Source organism: Chelonia mydas, chromosome 9, assembly GCF_015237465.2.
Source record: "Chelonia mydas isolate rCheMyd1 chromosome 9, rCheMyd1.pri.v2, whole genome shotgun sequence".
NCBI classification, from domain to species: Eukaryota; Metazoa; Chordata; order Testudines; family Cheloniidae; genus Chelonia; species Chelonia mydas.
In genome coordinates, this window is record NC_057855.1 from 1937598 (window position 1) to 1961168 (window position 23571).

The following is a 23571-nucleotide window of genomic DNA, read 5'->3' on the forward strand; positions in this document are numbered from 1 at the left end:
GCTGGTCCAGCCAGGAATGGGTGCCGCTGCTGTGGGGAAAGCAGGAGTTAAACAAACCCAAACCCAATGGAGAGGTTAATTCCACGGAGAGCTAGCTTTTTGTTGAGCATGGCTTGTGCCTGTTTCCCATTTCAGGATGTCATTGCGCCAGATGTTCCCATCGCAATGTGCAGCGGTTAACGATTCGATGACACGCACAAGCTGTAAGGGGTTTGGTTATGCTACGAGAAAGCTGCAAAGTTTCTCAAACCAAGTGCGTCAGCTTTGATTGAATCCGGATGAGGTAGCGACTCATTCCCCAGAGCCCAGCAGGATGAGGGCACTGGTGTTTTCCCCTGTGAAGTACCCATAGCATGAGTGAGGGGTCTCCAACACCTATCGGTTACAGGTAAAAAGAGTAACAAAGCTCCGCAGTGCAGGGACACCGGCGCAAGGGGGAGTTTATTTGCTTGGTTCTGGGGCTACAATAAACTTCCAGCCCATTCCAAACAGGAACCAACAAAGTCGACGAGGGTGGGGAGAAAGGAGCAGCTGCCCCAGGGATGGCGATTTAAAAGGGCCCGGGGCTCCTGGCCACCTCCACTACCGCAGCAGCGGCTGGAGCCCCGGGCAGCGTGGGCCAGGTGGTGCGGATGGCCTGGCTGGGGGAGGCTGACCCTCAGCCCCGCCCCTTCTGCCAGAGGCCCCGCCCCTTCCAGGGGCCCGGCTCCGGGCCCCCGCACCGGTAAGTGCTTAATGTTACTTTCACCCCTGCCCAGAGCCCAAGCAAAAGGCCTCGGGGGGATTGCAGGGCGGTGCTGAGACAGCACTTCCTCGCCCGCCCCCATGGCAGAGTTAATCCTGTCCATGGCAGCTATGTCAGCTGGAGACAGGCCACAACTCCTGCATCCCTACCCCCTGGGGTCTCTAATCGCAGAGCCATCAACCCCATTCCTGCCCAGTCCCAGCCCTGTGCTGGCCTCGACGCAGCTGCCTGGCCCACGCCATGCAACGAAACCACGTAGTTCTGTGGTCTCCACCCAGGCATGGCCGTCACCCGGGGGCTGCAGTACACGGCTGTCGGACTGGCCTGCGCTGGGGCTCCCTTAAAATCAGCAGGGTCTCTCACGAGTCTGTCACAGCAGTCGGGATATTTCCCCCCCCGCATCCAGGACTCACGCAGGCCAAGTCTCCAAGTGATAATGCAGGGTCAGATCCTGACGTCCCCTCCACCGAGGAAACCCTGAGGTAGGACTTGCAGCTTGGGCGGACGGCGGATTAGCCACGGGCACAGCAGTCCCATTGGCGGTGCAAGGCAAGGCGGGAATACGCCCTCTCCCTTTGCCCAGTTCCAACCCCTCAGCCTCTTCGGCCCAGGCTGCACGTCCAGCCGGCTCAGAAGCAAAGAACAAAGGGCCTTTGGGCTGAAGGTGTTTTCCATCATAGTGAAAGCTGTGTCCAATTGTATTGTAGGAAGCAGCAGGTAGCTGTGAAAGGAAGGGTCACTCCTCTGAGCAGCTCAAGACCCTATTGTGCAGCCTTTCCCTGCAGGTGAAAGGTCAGCCCCCAGCCAGGGCACTGACCCTTCACCTTTCTGTTAAGATTGTCACAAGGTAAATTAATCAGATTTATGGCGTCAAGCTTGGGCAGCATCGTGATCCTTTCAGCCCTTTCTCCCCTCCAAACTTCTTTCATAAGAACAAGTTCTTTGTTTACCCTGCACTTACAATTTTACGTTATTTTTTGGGGGTGGGGAGATGGGCAAATGTGCCTGATAACCAAATAGAAACCCGCTTTGGTAAATGCTTGCCCAGCAGGTGTGGGGTGTTTACTGAGAACACAGCTCAGTGCCTTAAAGCCGGTTTCAAACCTCCACTGTGTCACTTAACGGATTTATTTGTTGCATTCAATCAAATACATCCTAAAGTGGGACCAGTAGCTGAGGCTCATTTGAATGTTGAGATGCAATTTTCACACGGTGAGAATAAGCATGAAACTAAAACAGAACATTGAAAAAAGAGATTTCAGAAGAATAGACAAACCTTCCTGAATGTGAATACAAGGCACAGTTCACGCCCCTTTAACATATCGACCGCATGTGGGACCGTTTATACCGTTATCTTCCCTGGTCAGTCAGTCTGAAATGTCTTTGGTGCACTCAGCATTATTTGATTTTCTGAAGGGGACTGTAAAATGGCAGCTTCTGAAGCAGCATGGTGCTAACTTGAAGCGATCTCTCAGTGTGAGAGAGCGGGGAGGCCGTGCAGAGGTTACAGGTACTTTTCATCCAGCCAGGCAGGAGAGCTCCAACTTCCTGCTGCTAGAAATTTGTCTGCAAATTTTTCTCATTGAAAAGAGTGACGGGGCCTGGGAGGTGCCGGTTGATACGATAACTTGATTAAGGCCAGTGGCCGATGACAGAGTCGCAGAGCCAGCTCAATAGAATGTGTGTTCCCAGTAATTCCCCTCTCTTTGGGAGACTACAATGTGATTATATGGTGACTTTCCAGGCTCAGGACAGTGGTTAGGCACAAGGATTGTCAGATTCTTCACTGTCTCTCACTACACACATGTATATAAACTCAGGATTGGGTTTCTTGCTTAATGATTTTTTATGCACAAAACAAAATGCAAGACAATAAAGTGCAACATATACACTGATAGGGGAGGCAGAAAAAACCTCAGCCAGCTCCCTATGGCTCCAATTCAGCAAAGCACTTAACCACGTGCTTAACGTAAAGCATGCATTTGAGTGCTCTGCGGAATCACAGCAGGGCAATCGACATGAAATGTATGAGTCTAACTCGCACAAAAATATAGACCAGATCTCCCCAAGTCCTTTGTATTGATCACGTCACTGAAAGGAAACCCTTTCCAAGAGAGCTAGGTTTGTGAAGCCATCATACTTCTCTATGATATTTAGCAATGCAGACGAGTTTGCACATTAATCTTTTGCCCATTACATTTGCATATCATCCAAAGATTCCTTGCACATTGGTTTCATGCGAGTGGTGTCTTGTAGGATGAAAAATGGGGATTGTGTAGAAAGTACTTGATCCACCATTAAATGGAGCTGGTTTTCCCACAAAAGCTTGAACGTTATGGCACTACCATATCACATACGTTTAGGGCTTTATCTTGTATGGGCCTCTATAAGCAAGGCCCATCTCCACCTTCAGTAGCCCAAAGAATCAAAGAGGGGTCCAACTTACAAGCTTTCCATCTGGATCTGAACTTCACAGTAGTTCAAAGCACTTTGGATCCAGTGATCTAGTTCTGGCCCAGCTCTACAAAAGCATCAGCCAAAATTTTCAAAAGCACCTAAGGATTTGGGCCACCTCGATTCTCAGGTGCTCAACTAGAGATAGCCTCAAAGGTCCTTATGTTCAGAAAGCACTGAGCCAGTAAATCTAATATTAGAATCACCTAATAGAAACATTAGGATTGCTGATAATATTTGCAATTCACTGAGCAAACCCCCAGCACTCAAAGTTTGCACCTTCAATTTCTTTTTTGCACATGCGGACCAATTTTACAAAAAAGAAAAACAAAACAAAACCAAAACTCTGAAAAATTTCATAGCTGCAGAGGTCAGGAGGGACTTTATGATCATCTCAGGACGTCTTCTCATTTCCTGCATCTCATCTCCTGCATCACACGGGCCAGAGAACCTCCCCAGTAATTTCTGTATCAAGCCCGTAACTTCGGTTTGAGCTAGAGCACATCTTTTGGGCATTCAGAGAATTTTGTTCTAAAATAGGGACTTTTTTGTTTGGGGGGGAATGGGTGGATTTGATAAAACCATAGTTCTGTTTTAAAGAGAAGACTGAAATTTTCAAAATTTCACATTTGAGCATTTTGTTCTCAAGATCAAGTTTTGCATTGAACCACCTAACATTTAGGAATACCACCTGCACCAATGCAATCAATCTGTTTGCATTTCAGGGACACAACGTTCCACGCAGTGAAATGGAGAACACTTTTAGTGAAAAAAATACTTGAGGCTTTTCAGGCCCACACTTCTGAGCAACATCTTTCCAATGTACATCAGCTGTGATTGTTTTCTCAGACGAAACAGGCAGGACCAAACATGCCAGTAAATGAAGGAAAAGTTATGTGATTTTTTTGGCCACTGTCATTATTTTCATTTCCCTCCCAAACCCCTTCACTCCCCCCGACAAAAAAAATTATTGAAAAAATACCGCAGCAGATGTCTGGCCTGTTTGATCTTGAGCCTGAATAGAAACGAAAAGGGATTCAAGTCTCTGATTATGGAAAAGAAGTAGAAGAAAGAAAAAAATTCTAACAAGGAAGTCATGAAGGAGAAGTTTTGGCTTTGATCTCTCCATTGAACTGACTTACTTAGGGTTTTCTCTTCCCCTTGCAAAGCTCTGCTGTTGTGTCGCTGTTCTGTAGGATCACAGGGGCAATGTTTTACATGATCTGCTCAAAAGAAAGCAAGTCACTTTAGGCAAGATTTCCAGCCATCGGTTAAAAAAAGACAAAGAAAATATGGATTCGATTTGTCTGTGGCGAACCCAGTTCTCAAGTCATTGACGCTATTTCAATTCCTACACGAAAGGTCTATTTCAGCTCTTAAGGAGCCTTATTAACAGGGTAGGAACCTTGGCTGGCTTGTTCATTTTAATTCCTAATTTACACATCCTCACGTTTGCACTACTGAAGGAAGTCTAGAGCTTAGGAAGCAGCAGTTAGAAATCAGAGAGATAACATTAAAGAGCATTAGGCGGCATTCAAATCCAGCCTACTCAAAAGGCTTAGTCATTTTTTAACAGTAAAAATAACCCTGGGAATTCTAAAGGCTCATTTACTATAAATTCCCAGCTCAGATGGTCTCTGGGTATGTTAGAGAGACAGATTTCGGTTATTTGCATTATCTCAGACTCCTCTTGCCTCTTTGTCTAGATGGACTTATCATTTAAATCACACAAACTCACACAGCTCTCAGGATTATTCCTGGACTCCAAAGAGAATAACTAGAGATGGACGGAAATGAGAACCTTTTACTCAAAAGCTTCTGAACTCTAGTGGTTCAGATAAAATGGAACCTAGATGCAAATCGCTCTTTGCTGGGGGTTGCAAAGCAACCCACCCCCACCCCATTCTGTCCATGATAGTGATGGGCCACAACCCAAACCATCCATCCCCCAAACTTTCTGAATAAACAGAACCTCAACACAAACTCCCCTCTGGTTTTGATTTTTCAAAACCAAACCCTGAGTTTCTCAGTCCGTGTCTGAAATGCAGGTGTAATTAGAAGAAACACTTTGTGAAAATGGCACGTTCTTACTGGGTCCGATTTTCAAAAGAGCTCAGCACATCGGGTGCTGAACTAATGAAAATCTATCAATAAGCATCACAATGGAAGCCGCTGGGTGCTGGGCACTTCTGAAAATTTAGCCTTTGTTTAGGGACCTGAATGGGAGTCAAGCACTTCTGAAAACCTCGCCCCAGGATGCCACAGTCATTTCTTAGTCAGTTTTCAGACTCTACATGCATTTTAGATTGTTAGGGTTTTTTTGAGAAAATTAACTGAGGACTCATGCCCATAGTGAACACAGCACATCTGCCTGAGCATTCAGTAAGGAGCTCCAAGGGGCTCCTGAATAATTCCAACAAGCCATGCATTTAAATAACATAGTCTGTTCTGCTGTTTGCAAAATATCTGTCAGGATGGGACAGGGGCTGAAATTGTGCCTCCTTTCTCCTTGCACACCTATGCAGGGATCAGGGACATCTGGCCCTCTAACATCTGATACAGGCATAGATATGTATTAATCTTCATCATCACTGAAGTGCAGCCACCTCTGGAGTGGAATTTGGCAGCCCCTGCACAGCAGTTAGCAGTGGAAGTGAATTCCGTATCTACTGGACTCTGTGGAGGGAATTTAGTAAGATTCAAAGAAGGATTGGACAGTTATGTAGAAGCAAGCAAGAGTTACAATAGTTACTGTTAGATAACAAGTGTTTTGGATGGCAGATGAAACTTCCTCCTTCAGGGCTGACACCAATCGCTAATGATTAGGAGCTAGAATGAGACTTCTGTACGTAGCAGATTATACATCTGTCTGTTGCCGGGCTCTTGCTCCTCCCTCTGAAGCAGCTGGTGCTGGCCACTGTCAGAGATAGGTGAGAGATGGGCCATGGGTCTGAGCCAGCCCGTTGTTCCTGTGTTCCTACGCATGCAGGTAGAATGTAAATATCCCAGTTGATATTTGGCCAAGGCCGCAGAGCTAAAACCCTCCCTGTACGGGCTCTTCCATAACCCAGCCTCTGGAGCTTCCACTCTATCTCTGGCAGCAAAAGGAGGTCACCTCAGTCTGCACTCATTCACCATCCTCTCTGGTAAACAGGCTAATTATTAAAGGACCTCCCAATAGGCAACAAGCAGCCAGATACGGAGCCCTGGTGTACCCAGTGCACACGTAGGATCCGAGTCCTGCAATCCCTCTGCGCATGGAGCTCCCACTGGATGCAAGGATCAGGCTCTGGAAGTGTAAGATTTATGAAAGACTTATGCCCAGCCCCTGTGGATTTTCATAGCCAGAGGACCTGGGCTCTGCCTGTTTGCCTGCAGGATGCACTTCTGAAGGCACTCAGTAGGCGTCCTTTCCTCCTTGCTCACGCTTGACGCGCCCACAGGCCCCAGGGGTGATGATGTACAGCCCACATCCAAACACACACAGCGCAGTTGAAAACGTTTCTGAAAAATGCAGCTGTTTAAACTGACCTCACTTGAGGAACAATCCCAGCTTGTGCTCCTGAATCGCCCCTCCTTGTGCACTGCGAAGATGTGAGGGCGTAGCTCCCTGTGCAGAAAGCTCTGATCCTCCCGGCTCAGGAAGTCTCCTTAGCCCTGCAAGGCCGAGCTGGCAACAGATCGATAATGGGATCATCCGCAGGGAAGTAACACCCATTCCTAATTCCCTTTTCTTCCAGAGTGTGGAAAACAAGCACAAATGAGTCAGAGCCACGCCGTGGGGGACCCACTGCTGGGCATCAAGTGGGGCTCATGACGGGGGGGGGGGGGGGGGGGGTCCAGCAGTGTAAGTTCCCGTACTGGCCACTGTATCTGGCAAAAGACAAACTCCAGAGTTAAGTAATGGCACAGCCACAGCTTCTCTCCTACAGCGGTAAGTCTCTTTTCTGCCTGCAGCCAGGAACGCCCTGGCTCCTGTAAAGGAAAAGGGGCGTTAGTTCACATTTATTAGAGAAGGGCAAAGGAGGGGATGCTTGGATCTGCTTTAGTTTTTGGCCGGGGTTCAGGCTGTGGGTTAGAGGCTGAATGAGCAGGGTTTCAAGAGGCTGCCATCTTGCAAGCTGCTCTGGTGAGATTACTGCCCCCTATTGCCTTACCGGACAATGAGCCTTCTCTGATTCGGACCCACAGGCACAGGGGTAGGTATGCATGCAGGAACGTGAAGCTGAGCCCACCAGAATTTCCTGGGGGGTGGGTTTGGCTGTGAGGGCCCGGGACAGGTACATCTCCGTTTGCAGAGTGCCATCCGTGTGCAGGGCTGCAGGAGATGGGGAAAACCAGGTTTCCAGTCCTAAGCCTCCTTTCCAGTAAATGAGCTGCACTTTGAGCCACAGCCAGACAGAGCTCCCTTCAGGTCCACTGCTCTGAGGAGCGATTAACATCCCTGGAGAGCAGTTAGCAGAGCAGCTGATTAGTCCCGAGGGTGAGGATTTCACCCACCGCAGGGGCTGCCCTACAGCCACCATGTCAACTGTGTCTCTCCAAAAGGGCCAGGCAATTCTACAACAAAGGTCACACCTTGCAGGCCAGAAACCATTCCGCCATCACTCGCGAGGTTCGCCTGTCACTTCGTGTGGATGCTCTTATTCTGGAACAAGAGTACTTTATCTTAATCCATGGTTAGATGACATTAATTTGGAATAAGGCATTCTTATTCTGGAATAAGAGCTTCCACATATGGAGTTAAGCAGAAATAGCTATTTTGCTTTCCACGGTCACCCTGCCTTATTCTGAGGTAATTTCATGTGTAGACAAGCCTTCACTGTTTGTCCATGCAGCAGGAACACTGAAATGAGAGAAGAGGGTGCGTTTAGATTCACTGCCATGGAAGAACATGCACTAAACAGAGCGGGGTGAAACATTTCTGTCAGAATTTTTCCTTGAACTTGATGAAAAATGGCCGTTTTTAGAAATGAAAATGTGCATGGAAAATTATCTTGACATTTGAAATTTTGTACAGTAATAACAGCAGAAATTTTTTTTTTCATTTTTCCAATGGTAAATTTTTTCAGTTTTTGAAAACCAGAACGTTTTTGTTTTTTCCTTCAAAACAAAACAAAGACAGAAAATTTTGGGGAGTAAAAACAGCAAACTTTTTTTTCTTTGCATAAAAAACCTTTTTCCAACCAACTCTAGTGCTAAATAACTCCGTGCTAATCCACTGAGAACATTAGACCTCCAGGGACCCATGTTGTTTCTAAGACCGTCGGCAGACCTGAAGAAGAGCTCTGTGAAAGCTTGTACCTTCCACCAGCATAAGTTGGTCAATAAACTATCTTACCTCCCCTGCCTCGTCTCTCTCATTTCCAGTGCAGTCATCAGTCTATCTTTCTAGCCAACGAGCTGGCCCTCAGCTCTATGGTATCCTAGCCCCTGTGGGACTTTCCCCATGGACTTTAATGGGGCAGATCAGGCCCCAGCTGTTCCCAACTCCTCTGTTTGCTCTGAGCTGCAGTGGCCTCTGTTTCTAGCTCATCTTAAAAAGTGAGAAGTGGGTCAGCAGCTTTAAAGGGGCCAGTCATGGGCCTGCACCATCACACACAAAGGGGGTGATTCTGCCCCCAGATCAGTGTGACATTTTCACCGTCAGAGGATTTATTCCTGGTTTACTCTGAGGTAAGTGTGACCAGAATCCAACCCCTAGGGCTGCTCCCTTGGGCTGGCAGGGGCTGGCAGCAACACAAGCTTAGAGAAAAACCTGTGAACCTAGCCTCTTGGGCCTAAAAGCTGGGCTGAAAATCTCACCAGAACAATCTCCTTCGGGGGGTTTCCAGTCAGTCCTGCCTCCGGCCGGGCCAGGGATACCGCGGCAACAGTCTGTTTTGACCGCCTCACCCTTGGCCCCCTGCCTAGCAGCTTCAGCCCGGGCTGAGTGGGCCGATGCGTACCTGCGCGCCCCCCTTGCCCGCAGCGGCGGATGCTCGGGAGGGGTCAGAGCACGTGGGCAGGGCCGTGTCTGTTCCGCGGACAGAGGACCTCAGGCAGCCAGGTTGGCTCTTTCCCAAGCACTGACTGCACTCTGGAGAGTGAAAAACACGTCCCGATTTTTCCTCCTCCCTGATCTGCCAATGGGCACTCACCAGTTCAGGGCAATGTCGGCCTCTGCTCAGAGCCGGACACAGACCCTTGTCGGTACAAGCTCCCTGACTGGCAGACAATCGTCTCAGTGACTCACTACCTTGTCATTTCCTGTGTGTTGGTTTCCAGGATGGTTGCTTGAAGCCGCAACACATGGAAAGCCTGGCTGAGCGCAGGCAGTATCATTTCTCCTGGGGCCGGCCCCTCTTTAATGTGGGTGATCTGTGTGCTGTGTACATGCAGCCCTGAAACAATGCCCTGTAATTGCCTGGAAGAACAACTGGTTGTGAAGCTGGGCAGCGGCACATGTGAGACTTTCATGGCAGCAGTTGCTTTAAAAATCAAAGCATATGTTTCTGCTGCTTCCAGTGGCTCAATGTGTTTCTCATTCTGGAGTCTCCTTTCCGAGGAATAACAATAAAATGCTTCACTTCTATTGTCCCTTCGAGCTAAGGTTCTCAAAGCATTTTGCAAACGTGGATGACTGCCGTCTCACAGCATCCCTGTGAAACACCTGTGCAGTTCATTATCCCCATTTTACAGGTAGGGAAACGACAACCCAGAGAAATCAAGTCATTTGACCAAAGCCACGCGGACAGTTTGTGGCAGAGCCAGGGACAGAATGCAGCTCTCCTGCCTCCCAGCCTTGTGCCTTAACCACAAGCTCCTCTCAGGTCTTAAATCATAGCATCTTTGCTGTGTGAAATTCTGTTACAAAACCACCAGCTCCCTGGGTTACAGGGAGAGTCACAGACTTGAAACCTCAGCCTTTTGAGCAAACTCAGGCTGAGCTCTGAGCGAAGGAAGAAAGAAATCTTTTCCTTTACAACTCCATGGAGAAAAACTGAAATTTAAAGAGACTCGTCACATAAAACCCAACCCAGCCTACCCAGGAATCCCCCACAAAAGGGCATTGTGCTACTGCACGATAAATAGAGGCCCTGATCTCGTAAGGACTCCATGTGCTGGACTGCATTTAACTCAGGATTGCCTAGACAACTGGGCTCAGGTAGTGAAACTGGACTACAGTTTCACTCCTGAAAGTTAGAAGTTTTTGTTGGGGTTGTTGTTATACAGATATACAAAGAATGGTGAAAAGTAAATCAAATACCCTAGACTCTTTCATTTTGAATAATCAAAGGGGTGGATAGTTACAAAAATTATATATATATATATGATAGGGCTGTTATCTTGTCAATGTGCCCATTAGGGAGAGAGGTTATTTGTAAACAGCAAATTTATCCCAAGCCACTGGTGTAATGCTGTGTGCCTGTCTCAGTTGTCTTGTTCTTAGTTTAAACCTAGATGCTTGGTCACTCTAAACGGAGATTTTCCAAGACATGAGGACAGGGAAGCATCCAACTCCTACTGAACTTGGGCAGGGCTGTGATTGGGCCTGCAAATGTACCTAATTATAAACTCAACTGGTAGAAAGTTGGAGAGGTTCATGAACTGTCCCAGGGAGCCGTTATATAAAACTGTTTCAGAAAAGATGTGCGAAGGAGACACAAAGTCAGAATGAAGTTAAACAGAAAGGGTCTAGTCATACAACTCCAGGACTGTGTTAAGATTATGGCTGGTAAACAGGAGGTGCAGAAGACTAGAAATCAACGAACCAAAATGAGTGTGTCTGAAATTAGGCCTAATTGGTGGACAAAATAATGAGAGGATGGATTATTCTGCCCCTTGCCTGTTTGGGGCCTTTAAAGAGAGACTTTGGTGGAGAACACAAGAACTTTTACCCTCATTGCGACTGCAGTGGAAGGACTGTTGACATGATACCACACCGTGCTGTGGACACGCTTGACCGTCATCACTGCATCAGTAAGGACTCCAACCTGATCAATGTGAGATCCTGCTCTGCTTTTCCCCTCCCTCGTGTGCTCATTTCTGCACCGGACTTTCATAGAATCACAGAATATCAGGGTTGGAAGGAACCTCAGGAGGTCATCTAGTCCCACCCCCTGCTCAAAGCAGGACCAATCCCCAACTAAATCATCCCATCCAGGGCTTTGTCAAGCCTGACCTTAAAAACTTCTAAGGAAGGAGATTCCACCACCTCCCTAGGTAACTCATTCCAGTGCTTCACCACCCTCCTAGTGAAAAAGTTTTTCCTAACATCCAACCTAGACCTCCCCCACTGCAACTTGAGACCATTACTCCTCGTTCTGTCATCTGCTACCACTGAGAACACTCTAGATCCATCCTCTTTGGAACCCCCTTTCAGGTAGTTGAAAGCAGCTATCAAATCCCCCCTCATTCTTCTCTTCCGCGGACTAAACAATCCCAGTTCCCTCAGCCTCTCCTCGTAACTCATGTGTTCCAGTCCCCTAATCATTTTTGTTGCCCTCCGCTGGAATCTTTCCAATTTTTCCACATCCTTCTTGTAGTGTGGGGCCCAAAACTGGACACAGTACTCCTGATGAGGCCTCACCAATGTCGAATAGAGGGGAACGATCACGTCCCTCGATCTGCTGGCAATGCCCCTTCTTATACAGCCCAAAATGCCATGGCCTTCTTGGCAACAAGGGCACACTGTTGACTCATATCCAGCTTCTCGTCCACTGTAACCCCTTGGTCCTTTTCTGCAGAACTGCTGCCTAGCCATTCGGTCCCTAGTCTGTAGCGGTGCATGGGATTCTTCCGTCCTAAGTGCAGGACTCTGCACTTGTCCTTGTTGAACCTCCTCAGATTTCTTTTGGCCCAATCCTCTAAGTTGTCTAGGGCCCTCTGTACCTTATCCCTACCCTCCAGCATATCTAACTCTCCTCCCAGTTTAGTGTCATCTGCAAACTTGCTGAGGGTGCAATCCATGCCATCCTCCAGATCATTAATGAAGATATTGAACAAAACCGGCCCAAGGACCGACCCTTGGGGCACTCCACTTGATACCGGCTGCCAACTAGACATGGAACCATTGATCACTACCCGTTGAGCCCGGCAATCTAGCCAGCTTTCTATCCACCTTATAGTTCATTCATCCAGCCCATACTTCTTTAACTTGCTGGCAAGAATACTGCGGGAGACCATGTCAAAAGCTTCGCTAAAGTCAAGGAACAACACGTCCACTGCTTTCCGCTCATCCACAGAGGCAGTTATCTCTTCATAGAAGGCAATTAGATTAGTCAGGCATGACTTTCCCTTGGTAAATCCATGCTGACTGTTCCTGATCACTTTCCTCTCCTCTAAGTGCTTCAGAATTGATTCCTTCAGGACCTGCTCCATGATTTTTCCAGGGACTGAGGTGAGGCTGACTGGCCTGTAGTTTCCAGGATCCTCCTTCTTCCCTTTTTTAAAGATGGGCACTACATTAGCCTTTTTCCAGTTGTCCGGGAGCTCCCCCGATCACCATGAGTTTTCAAAGATAATAGCCAATGGCTCTGCAATCACATCCACCAACTCCTTTAGCACTCTCGGATGCAGCGCATCCGGCCCCATGGACTTGTGCTCGTCCAGCTTTTCTAAATATTCCCAAACCACTTCTTTCTTCACAGAGGGCTGGTTACCTCCTCCCCATGCTGTGCTGCCCAGTGCAGCAGTCTGGGAGCTGACCTTGTTCGTGAAGACAGAGGCAAAAAAAGCATTGAGTACATTAGCTTTTTCCACATCCTCTGTCACTAGGTTGCCTCCCTCATTCAGTAAGGGGCCCACACTTTCCTTTGCTTTCTTCTTGTTGCTAACATACCTGAAGAAACCCTTCTTGTTACTCTTAACATCTCTTGCTAGCTGCAACTCCAGGTGTGATTTGGCCTTCCTGATTTCACTCCTGCATGCCTGAGCAATATTTTTATACTCTTCCCTGGACATTTGTCCAATCTTCCACTTCTTGTAAGCTTCTTTTTTGTGTTTAAGATCAGCAAGGATTTCACTGGTAAGCCAAGCTGGTCGCCTGCCATATTTACTATTCTTTCTACACATCGGGGTGGTTTGTCCCTGTAATCTCAATAAGGATTCTTTAAAATACAGCCAGCTCTCCTGGACTCCTTTCCCCCTCATGTTATTCTCCCAGAGGATCCTGCCCATCAATTCCCTGAGGGAGTCAAAGTTTGCTTTTCTGAAGTCCAGGGTCGGTATTCTGCTGCTCTCCTTTCTTCCTTGTGTCAGGATCCTGAACTCGACCATCTCATGGTCACTGCCTCCCAGGTTCCTATCCACTTTAGCTTCCCCTACTAATTCTTCCCGGTTTGTGAGCAGCAGGTCAAGAAGAGCTCTGCCCCTAGTTGGTTCCTCCAGCACTTGCACCAGGAAATTGTCCCTTACACTTTCCAAAAACGTCCTGGATTGTCTGTGCACCGCTGTATTGCTCTCCCAGCAGATATCAGGGTGATTGAAGTCTCCCATGAGAACCAGGGCCTGTGATCTAATAACTTCCGTTAGTTGCCAGAAGAAAGCCTCGTCCACCTCATCCCCCTGGTCCGGTGGTCTACAGCAGACTCCCACCACAACATCACCCTTGTTGCTCACACTTCTAAACTTAATCCAGAGACTCTCAGGGTTTTTCTACAGTTTCATACTTGAGCTCTGAGCAGTCATACTGCTCCCTTACATACAGTGCATCTCCCCCACCTTTTCTGCCCTGCCTGTCCTTCCTGAACAGTTTATAACCATCCATGACTGTACTCCAGTCATGTGAGTTATCCCATCAAGTCTCTGTTATTCCAATCACATCATAATTCCTTGACTGTGCCAGGACTTCCAGTTCTCCCTGCTTGTTTCCCAGGCTTCTTGCAGACTTTCCATCTGTCCAATCAATCTCTCTCTCTCAGCTTTTCACCTTATCCTGAAATCCATGACACCCACGTGGTGAGACGAGACAGCCCATCCAGGTCTGCCCAACCTGAGAAGGATCCATGTATTGAGAGGGGCTTCACCAGCCCCACCAGATGATGTCCCTGACCCAGAAGGCGAACCATGATCCAGAGCAACAGCTGTGGTGGCCAGTCTGTCAGCCCAACACATCTGTCCATGACTCAGCTTGCCGTATCCTGAGAACATCAACAAAAGCCGTATTTCCCCCATCTTTGGTATCCTACCTCTTCTCTCCCATCTGTATCTGTCTGGTTTGTCTAAGGCAGGAAAGTGTCAATTTCAGTTCAGATTGAACAACAGAAATAACCCTTTCTCCCCCACCAAGCAGGACTGTTTGACTGAAGAATCTTTAACCAATATCCACTGCCTCCAGAAAGGACCTGGATAGAGTTTCATTGTTTGCTTTGCATAAACAATCACTTTCAATGCTCTTTACCTCTTTTTGGCTCTTTTCCTTGTGTGTGTTTCAACCAATAACTTCCGAATTGTTGGTCTGAGTTTTATAGCAAGTTTGCCATGGGACTAAGCAGGCTGAGCTCTCGGTGTATCAACCCCCTCTATTTAATGTTGGGCAGGGACCGGGTTAGGTTAACATCTTTGGCCCATTTGTTCCATCTAATTAATACAATGGTCCTTAACTCCCATTTGTGCCTTTGACAACTTCCCCCATAATCTCTAAACCAGAGCATCAAATATATGGCCCTTGGCATAGAGGCAGCTGCAGGAGGGCTTTTCCTCACATGCCTGACATATTTAGTATCAGAATCTAAGCTTTCATTTAATACAAAAAGGAAGTTTCTAGCCTTCGTGACTACAGCATTAACTGTCCAAATGTGGCCCGAGTGGGACAGATGCAGGGATGTCTGCCTGAGTCTGCAGACAGCCTGAGTCAATGGCTCAGAAGGATGATCTCCCCCTGTCTCATGCTACTCTGACTGGAGTGTCAGCTCTAAAGCGCAATGACGACTCTTCAGCCACTAATGACTCAGCCACTGCCATTTTGGTGGAGGGAAGGAGGGAGGGGTGGGATCAGAGCTCACTGGGGTGGGAATTGGGAGCTGTGGTAGGGGAGGGATTGTGGAGAACAGAGCGGAGGGACCCTCAAAGAGAGAAGGAAGATGGAGGGACACAGAAAAAGGAGGGAGGTGAAGGCAGAGAAACACAGGGCAGGAACAGCGGTGCCTAACGGGAGCGGAGGATCTCACTGAGCGAAGCATGCATCAGTGAGCACTGAAACCAACCATCAGTAACCGCTACGGACTAAACAAAGGCCGTATCCCCCTTTGATCTTTGTGCAGACCTTCCATGGGCATCAGTGGGTGTCCCCTGTGCATGGCGGGGAGCACAGACCCCCGAATTTATACCCATGCTCAGAGGCCCGAATAAAAGATGGAATTCAGCCCTCCCCTCTGAATGTGCTTGGTGCCCCCGCTGCAAGTGAACTTAGTGGTGAAGGAGCTGGGGGGAGAAGGGTGTAATCCAGCCCTGGGAAGAGGGCCTGCACAGGGCAAATGCATCAGTTATGTCCCCCTTCAGCTCTGTTGGAGGAGGTAGCTAAGGCTTTTGCCCTCCATACTGGGGTGAATTTGGCCCACAGGATTGGTGATTCCATTGCAATTTTTAATGGGACAATCCCAACTGAAAAGAAAAAAGTACAAAAAACTCTCCTCTTAAATGTACCTAGGAACTCATGCACTGCCAGGTCAGAACACACCAGCTGCCCGGCTAGCCCCAAAGTCTGGATCTTACAAGACTGAGGCCTCGGCCCTGCAATCTGATCCATGTGGTGAACCCCAAGATGCACTGAAGTCAGTGGCGTTCTGCAGAGATGACAGGGTCTGAGTGGGTCAGGTGGCAGGACTGGGGCTGCTGCCAGGAAGAATCAGCAATTTCCAGTTCAAGGTTCTTACAGCAAATTTTATAAAGGAAAAGTCTCCCAGAGTTAGTTATTAAACTGGTTCCTTTCTCTGCAGTGACTGATTACTCAGGTTCTCTCTCCCACCCAAAGAGACTTTTCCCTTGGATTTACTCTACCATACCCGAGACTTCGAGACACATTTTAAATGAAACACTTGTTCTGAGCATGTACAAGGAAAAAAACCTGTTTTTCTAGCTGCGGAAACCACAGCAAAATTCGAACAGCTGCCCCATGTACCTGGCAGTGTGATTTAGGAAAAGGCTTTGCAAGAAAAATGAGACCTGCTGAGCCGGGCATACTGAATCCAGGTTCCCACTGAAATGCGAGAAAGAATTTTCCTCTTTTCTTTCCTCTACACTTTCCCTCATCTACTGTGGTGATCAAGGTGCCATTGCTGAGTTTCCCTCATGCCAGTATTTTTCTTCTTCCTTTCTGATTTTTTTCCTTCTTTGTTTTTAGACCATTCCCCTTTATTTTACTGCTGTCAGGTGCAGGGAAAACAATGTTCCTCACTCCTATACACACCTCTCAGATAGCTGAGCAAGGTTATGGATCTAGTCTAATGTATACACTACGGAAAAGTTCAATAGAATGTAACAGGATGGAATCTGCTGGAATTCCTCCAAAAGCATACAAAAATGAACACAAAAGTAGGTCCTTTCTACATAGTTTTTCCAACAACGGACAGACTTGAACACAGAATGGGATCCCTGCTATAGAATTCTACCGGGTTTTTCCCTACAGAAAGGTCAGCACCCTCTGCAGACTTTTCCACAGTGATTAACCCCCCAACTCGGGGTTACAACGATCTCTGCTTGAGCTGTGCAAGTATTTTGGAACCTAACATCATGGAAAACCTGCCTGGTTTCAGGTATTTTTAGAAACTCAAAACTTAGCTGAGGTATTTCCTAAAAGTTCACTTACCTTTCAGATGAACCCTAGGCCTCAAACCCAAAGTCCGCCAATACCGCAGATCCTCTAGTTTCACATGGCTTGATCCTGAAACCATAAAATACCCAGGGTCACTCAACAGTGGGCTCAGGACTGTGATCTCACTTACATTACTGGAGTTTTGGTCAATGATTTAGTGGAAAGAAGATTGGTCTTTCAGGGTGAAATTCCCCCTTGCGCAGGGCGAGACTGTATTTCAGTTCCACTCAAGCTCTGTTTTAAGGACACAAATGATGCACACACCAGGCAGTGGCTCTCTGCACAGTGGGGAAGATCACTGAGAGAACACAACCTGCATTTAATGCAAAACAAAGCCCTGCTTCATTCCAGCAAGAGAAAAGCACAGAGACTGTAGTCACCACCCAGGGGCACCCACCACTGGCAAACAACAGAGAACTTCCTTTGGGGCTGAGCCTCCCCAAAAGGACAAGAAATGGGGATGTATGTAAAATGCCGTCCACCTGGGGAAAGTTTGGCTCAACTGGGAGAGCTGCTGCATGTGTGATTATAAGTGTCCAGTTTCAGAGCTGGCTGCTGTGGATGGACAGGGGAATACGTGGCATAGCTTTCCCTTCAGCTAGGAAAACATGAGCGCTTAAAACATTGACTCAGCCTTGTGCGTGGGGGGAAGCATGTGTTAACATTACAGGAGAAAAGGCTTATAAACTCAAACTAGCTTAACCCCCCAAATGATGAAAACCTCAATTTCCAAGGCTTTAGTTCCTCCATAATATCTAACCAAGCCATCAGGCGCCCGAGTCAAGCTGGTTTGGTTGGATGAGCACGATAAGCCAGGGCATCATTCTCATTTTGAGAAGTTTAAGCAGCAGCCTGGGGTTGTGGGCCACCTTCGTTATCATCCGAGAAGATGCCAATCTCTCTCAGAAACCAACCACCCTGCCACCTGTGCAAAACATCAACATGTCAAAGTGGCTTTGTCTGTTTAAACAAGGCCTCTGGAGAACGGTTTATTCACTGCATTATGGGCCATTTTCCCTTTTCTTTTCTTGTGGTTACATGAGTAATTTCCGCCCCGCAAGGATTGCAAAGATTTGTCCTGGTAGATGCAAAGTGGGCCATTTTGTGCTCTCTCTCTTATCTGTGCTTTCCATTTACCATTAGGACTGTTTGTCACTTTTAATGGCCTTTCTTTTCTTTCCCCCATGCAATGGCAGCTCAACAAAATCGCTGTGTTCCAAATAATTCCATTCTCCATATTTACTGGCCCTTCAAATAGGGCAAAGAAACGTTCTTCTCAACATCGGGATTTCTGAGCAGCTGCCCCACTGTGACTTCCCAGCTGTCTGTCTACCCTCATTAGAGACCACGACTGGCCGCAGCCATCACAAGATAATGCTCGTGAACATCACCACTGAAGTGACCAGCTCTAACAATTGTCCTGGCCTCTTCCAAGATGATTTTGAATCATTATTCAAACACCTTGCTGACAAGTGTTAGCGTGGTCTAGTAGATAGAGCAGACGACTGGGACTCAGTAGACCTGGGTTTATTCCTGGCTCTGCTAATGGCCTGCTGGGGGACCTTGGGCAAGTCACGTCCCCTCTGTACCTCAGTTTCCCCATCTGTAAAATGGGAATAGTGACACCGACCTGCTTTGTAAAGCACTTTGCGATCCATTGATGCGAAGTGCTGTAGAAAAGCCAGGTATCATTATTATTGTAACTTCTCACTACCAAACTCTACAAACAACTTCTTTGTCCACCCAAAATAAACATTTAATCATCTCGGGGTCCAAATCCATTCCCCACCAACCTTTGTAGGCACTAACCTGAGCTGGGTTGAATGCTTGTAAAACGTGAGTAACAAGGGCGTGAAAACAGTCACAGCAACATTCTCGTCAGAAAACGGGCGGGAGCGTGGAATGAAGCAATGAATGAAGCAATGAAGCAGGCTTGGCCTCCTGCACAGGAGTGAACTCCCCCTGAGTGAATCATTTCCCTCGCTCTTTGCCCAGCTCTACTCATGAGACATCCCTAGTTTTCTCACTTGGACATCCAGGCCAAACTCCTGATCCAGCTGTTAGAGACATGACCTCACAGCCAGTGGGTCGTTGGCAACAAGTGTCCCACAGGAACCGTGAGCAATGTTACTGTGGGAAGTTGTTAACCCCCAGCAAGACTAGCTGTGGTGCTAAGGTCAGTGAGAAAACAGGTGTGATGCTGGCAAACCAAGTGCCAGCTCATGCCAAGGCCCCCATGCCCCAAAGGAATACTGACACACACAAAGCTGAAATCAGTCTGGCTAACCTGTGTGTTAGCATTTGTGACAGACATTAGAATGATAAGAATGTGTTTAGATATTATGGAATGCTTGTGAGTTGCTACCTGCATTAATCTCACTTATAACATCTGTATCCCATAGTGTCAGGTAATATTTGAGTGTTCGCATTGTAAGCCTCTGTAACTGTGCAAATCACCAGACAGGAGAGAGGCATTAACTAGTGCAAAATGCTGGTCCCCAACTGAAGGAGTTACGTCCTGCCTGACAAGACAGGCCCATTGACACCAGATGGACTAGAGTGGGATGTTAAAAAAGACAACAGACTTTGTCGTTTACGCTCCCCTCACCCCAATGAAGATGAGTCTTACAAGTGGATTCCTCCCGTCGGCTGAGTTTGCAACTCAGAACACAAGTGTGGGAGATGAAATAAAACCTCTAACACGGAGGAACTGTATGCCATTGCTGCTTAGACTCCAGGGGCATGGTTTCTAGGCATAAGCCAGGAATCCCCAGCTGTTTAGCCTGGGTTAGCCCTGGAGGACATACAGAGCCTGATTATGATAGAAACTTCTAGTACCTTTTGAAACTTAAGATTGTAGCTCATTTGTGTATGTACGTTTACCTGCTTTAACCTTGGAAATAATGCTGTTGTTTCCTTTTCCTATTTAATACATCTTTAGATGGTTTATTATAGGATTGGCTACAGATGTTGCCTTTTGGGATGAGATCTAAAGTGCAATTGACCAGTCCTTTGGGACTGGGAGTAACCTGAATATTGCTGTGATCCTTGGTGTCAGGGACCATCTGTCACAAAGGCAGGCTCACCTGGGTGGCAAGGCACATTGGAGTACCTGAGGGGACTGTCTGTGACTCCATGTATAGGCTGTTATAGCATCTGAGGAGTTTACACTTGCTAAGTTGTTGGTGAAATCTAAGTGTAGAACTCACAGCCAATGTGGGGTTTGTGCCCTGGTTCCCACAGTCTGCCGGAGCTTAGTAGCCATGCCCTGGAGCCGCTGCAGGACAGTTTGACACCATGCTTGGCTAACAGTGGCAGGCCCTTTCCAAACAGCCTGGCCAAGTGGCATCAGACTCCACCCAAGTGGTGGGAGCAGTTTTGAGAACGGCAGGCTTGGAAACTAGGTGACTTGTTGGAGGGGCACGATAGGTCAAGTGACCCCCACCCCCAGCAGCTGGCCCGGGCGGAGAGAGGAAGGGGCAGGGCCAGAGTCTCTTCCAGCCATGCTGCCTGCTTCCAGGCTGAGTGGGAGAGCTCCTGGCTGCGGCATGCCCCTCGCCCACGCTCAGTGTCTGGGGACAGCGGCCGAGTGAGCTGGAGCCCCCCCGCACCCTCTCTGGCATGCTCAGGTAACGTGGGGTGGGGAGGGGGCAGGGAGAGCATGGGGGCCCCAGGCTGGAGTGGGAAGGAGGTCACGTGTCCTCCTCTTCAGCTGTTTTGTCTGGGATGGATTTACTTCAAGAAAATCTAATGAAGGCAGGGAGGGTTCTTTAGAGTCAGTCTAATTGGTCCACAAAATCTTCTCTTTCACTAGAGTTTCTGAACAATAGTTTAGAGTCAACTTGCTCCTTCAAAAGATGACTCCAGACTCCCTGCATGAGGACAGATTTTTGTACTGCAGTGATGTTCATTAAATAGCTAGAATACAGGCATAGCCCCAAGAGAGAAAAATGAATAGTACAAAGGTACTTCATAGAATTCCAAACCCTTCTCTTTACAACAAGCCCCTTGGCTATCCTCACAGCAGTTATCAGCTCTGGTTTCCCCTGCACATTGCTCATTCATTTCCCCTAAATACTAGAATGAGATTGCACCAGAAATTTGCAGAGTTTGTCCTTGCAGTAACGATATTGCACGAGCTTCTTCATTAAGTTATGGGGTAAACCTGGTGCTTGGTGTGGAATGTTATGCAGGCTGATACATCACAGAAATGCAGTTAGACCCTGATCCAAGTGCAGATTTATTCTTTCAATCTGATCTGATCTCTCTATGTATCTAGAAAGTGCCCACTAACCATGGTAGCTAAGCTCCAACTTGCTAGAAATTTCTGAGGACTTTTTGATTCCGATTGAGTGATAAGTGAGACCCACGTTATACGCTCCTCCTATGAATATAAATTGATGCTTTGTGAAAAGATCTAGGGAAATAATATAAAATCATCAGCCGGCATTTTCAAGTAGGTATCGGTGGCCACACCTTCATTTACCAACATTCCCCACATTGTGGTGTGGAATAACTGGACTTTTTCCTTATACATAAAACATGATTCAGGGGCCATATCTCAGACACAGCAAGGCAATAACTGGTGGTAAATGTTGACTTTGCATCGGTCACCACTGTTCATGCTTTCACCTTAGGTTGCATGGTCCTTTTTGCGTAGAGTTCAGTCACACTTGACTGTAGGAAATGGAGCCCAATCTTGAAAGCCCTTAGTAAGTAAAGTTGCCAACTCTTCAGGATTGTCCTGGAGTCTCTAGGAATTAACAATGAATCTGCAATTAAAGATTATGTCATGTGAGGAAACCTCCAAGAACACGTCCAACCAAAATTGGCAACCCTCAAATGGGGGAATCCCACTGATGGACAGACGTCAATGGGACTATCCTGAGAGTAAACACTGTGCCCAGAAACAAGTGCTTGCAGAATGGAGCATTTTGAAGTATGCATACGTGAGACAGAGAGAGAATTCCACCACCTCACTGCCAGCCTCTCCATTGTCTTGGCTTTTTAGCTTTGGACAGCAATAAGAAGCCAGGATGGCATCTGAAAAATATTCAACCCTATCTCTTTGCCTTGTTACCCCTTAATCTCTGTAACTATGCCCCTGGAAAGTATATTATCTGCAATGTTGTTGTAGCCGTGTTGGTCCCAGGATATTGGTGACACAAGGAGGGTGAGATAATATCTTCTATTGGACCAACTTCTGTTTGTCAGAGAGACATGCTTGTGAGCTACACAGACCCGAAGAAGAGTTCTGTGTATTTCGAAAGCTTGTCTCTCACCAACAGAAGTTGGTCCAATAAAAGATATGACCTCCCCCATCTTGTCTCCCTGAAAGTCTCTCTTTTCTCCCTTGATTAAGGAGATGAGCACTACTTTCTATTGCAAATAAACTCACTTTCCTGGCAGAATGTGATGAAAATAAAATACTTAGCATCTCGGGACATGAACAACAAACAATAAACTAGCCCAAGGACTAGAATTTCTCCTCTAAAATATGCTTTGGTCTTTGAGGTCTCTTGTAGGACTCTATTTCCCTTTCTGTCCTATGTCTGTTTTCTAGTACCTCTCTCCCCACACTGTATTGTTCCCTTTCTCTCTCTTGTTGCTTCCAGGGGTATTATTCTCCAACTACACTGAAGTCAATATCAGTTACTTCTATTGGATTAAACTTGGCTACAATGCAAAAAGGACCAGCACAAAGCACAGTGTAAGCCACACAAGGTCTCTGCAACACATAAGTCCTACTTCAGCCCTCTGGATAATAGCTCCCTGGCTTCTGTGGAACTCGAAGCTACTCCCAACATAGAACATAAAGCTCCTCTTCTGTTTCACTAGGAGGGGTGTAAATTATCGCTCCCTGTGCCTACGACGACGGTAAATCAAACCCAATACGTGTTTACAAACAGCTGTTTGGAAGTTAACTATAAGCCATTTATAGCATGCAACACTTCCCGGGCCGTCTTAGCAGGCTACTCATTAGCAACATACAGGTGCTTACTTGTAAGGCATCACTCAACACTTTACTATGCAGATGACGCATCCAGACTTCTCAGCAAGCTCAGGGGTGAACCAGCACCATGGATTTTATTCATAAGGGCTAATGGCGTGTTTAATAAGCATGGAAGGATTGCAGAGGAGGGGGAAGTGAGGCAAAGGGCTCTCCAGGAAATGAAATTTGCCCAGCAAATATGTGCCCAGCCCACCCACAATCCAAAGGCCACCAAATCAGAGCTACCTCCACACCAACGAGGCAGTCACGCGGTGCAAAGGGAGAGGGAAGTCTGCTCTCCCCACCACTGCTGAGGAAACGGGCACTGCTCTGCACACAGCTGTGGCAGGATGTTCTTTGATCCCCTCAGGCAATTCCCCCTGCCGTGGCCTGAGCCAGCATAACTCCGTTCCCTTAGCACCTCGAAGGACGTCTCCTGGTGCAAACGGAGTCTGTGCCCAGTCCCTGGCTGGGGGCACAAGATATTGAAGGGGAAAAGGACTCTCGCCTGCTCTGCACCTCCCTGCAGGGTCCAGCCACATTTCTAGCTGTCGAACGCTGCCGAGGGCAAGGGCTGCTTGTGGT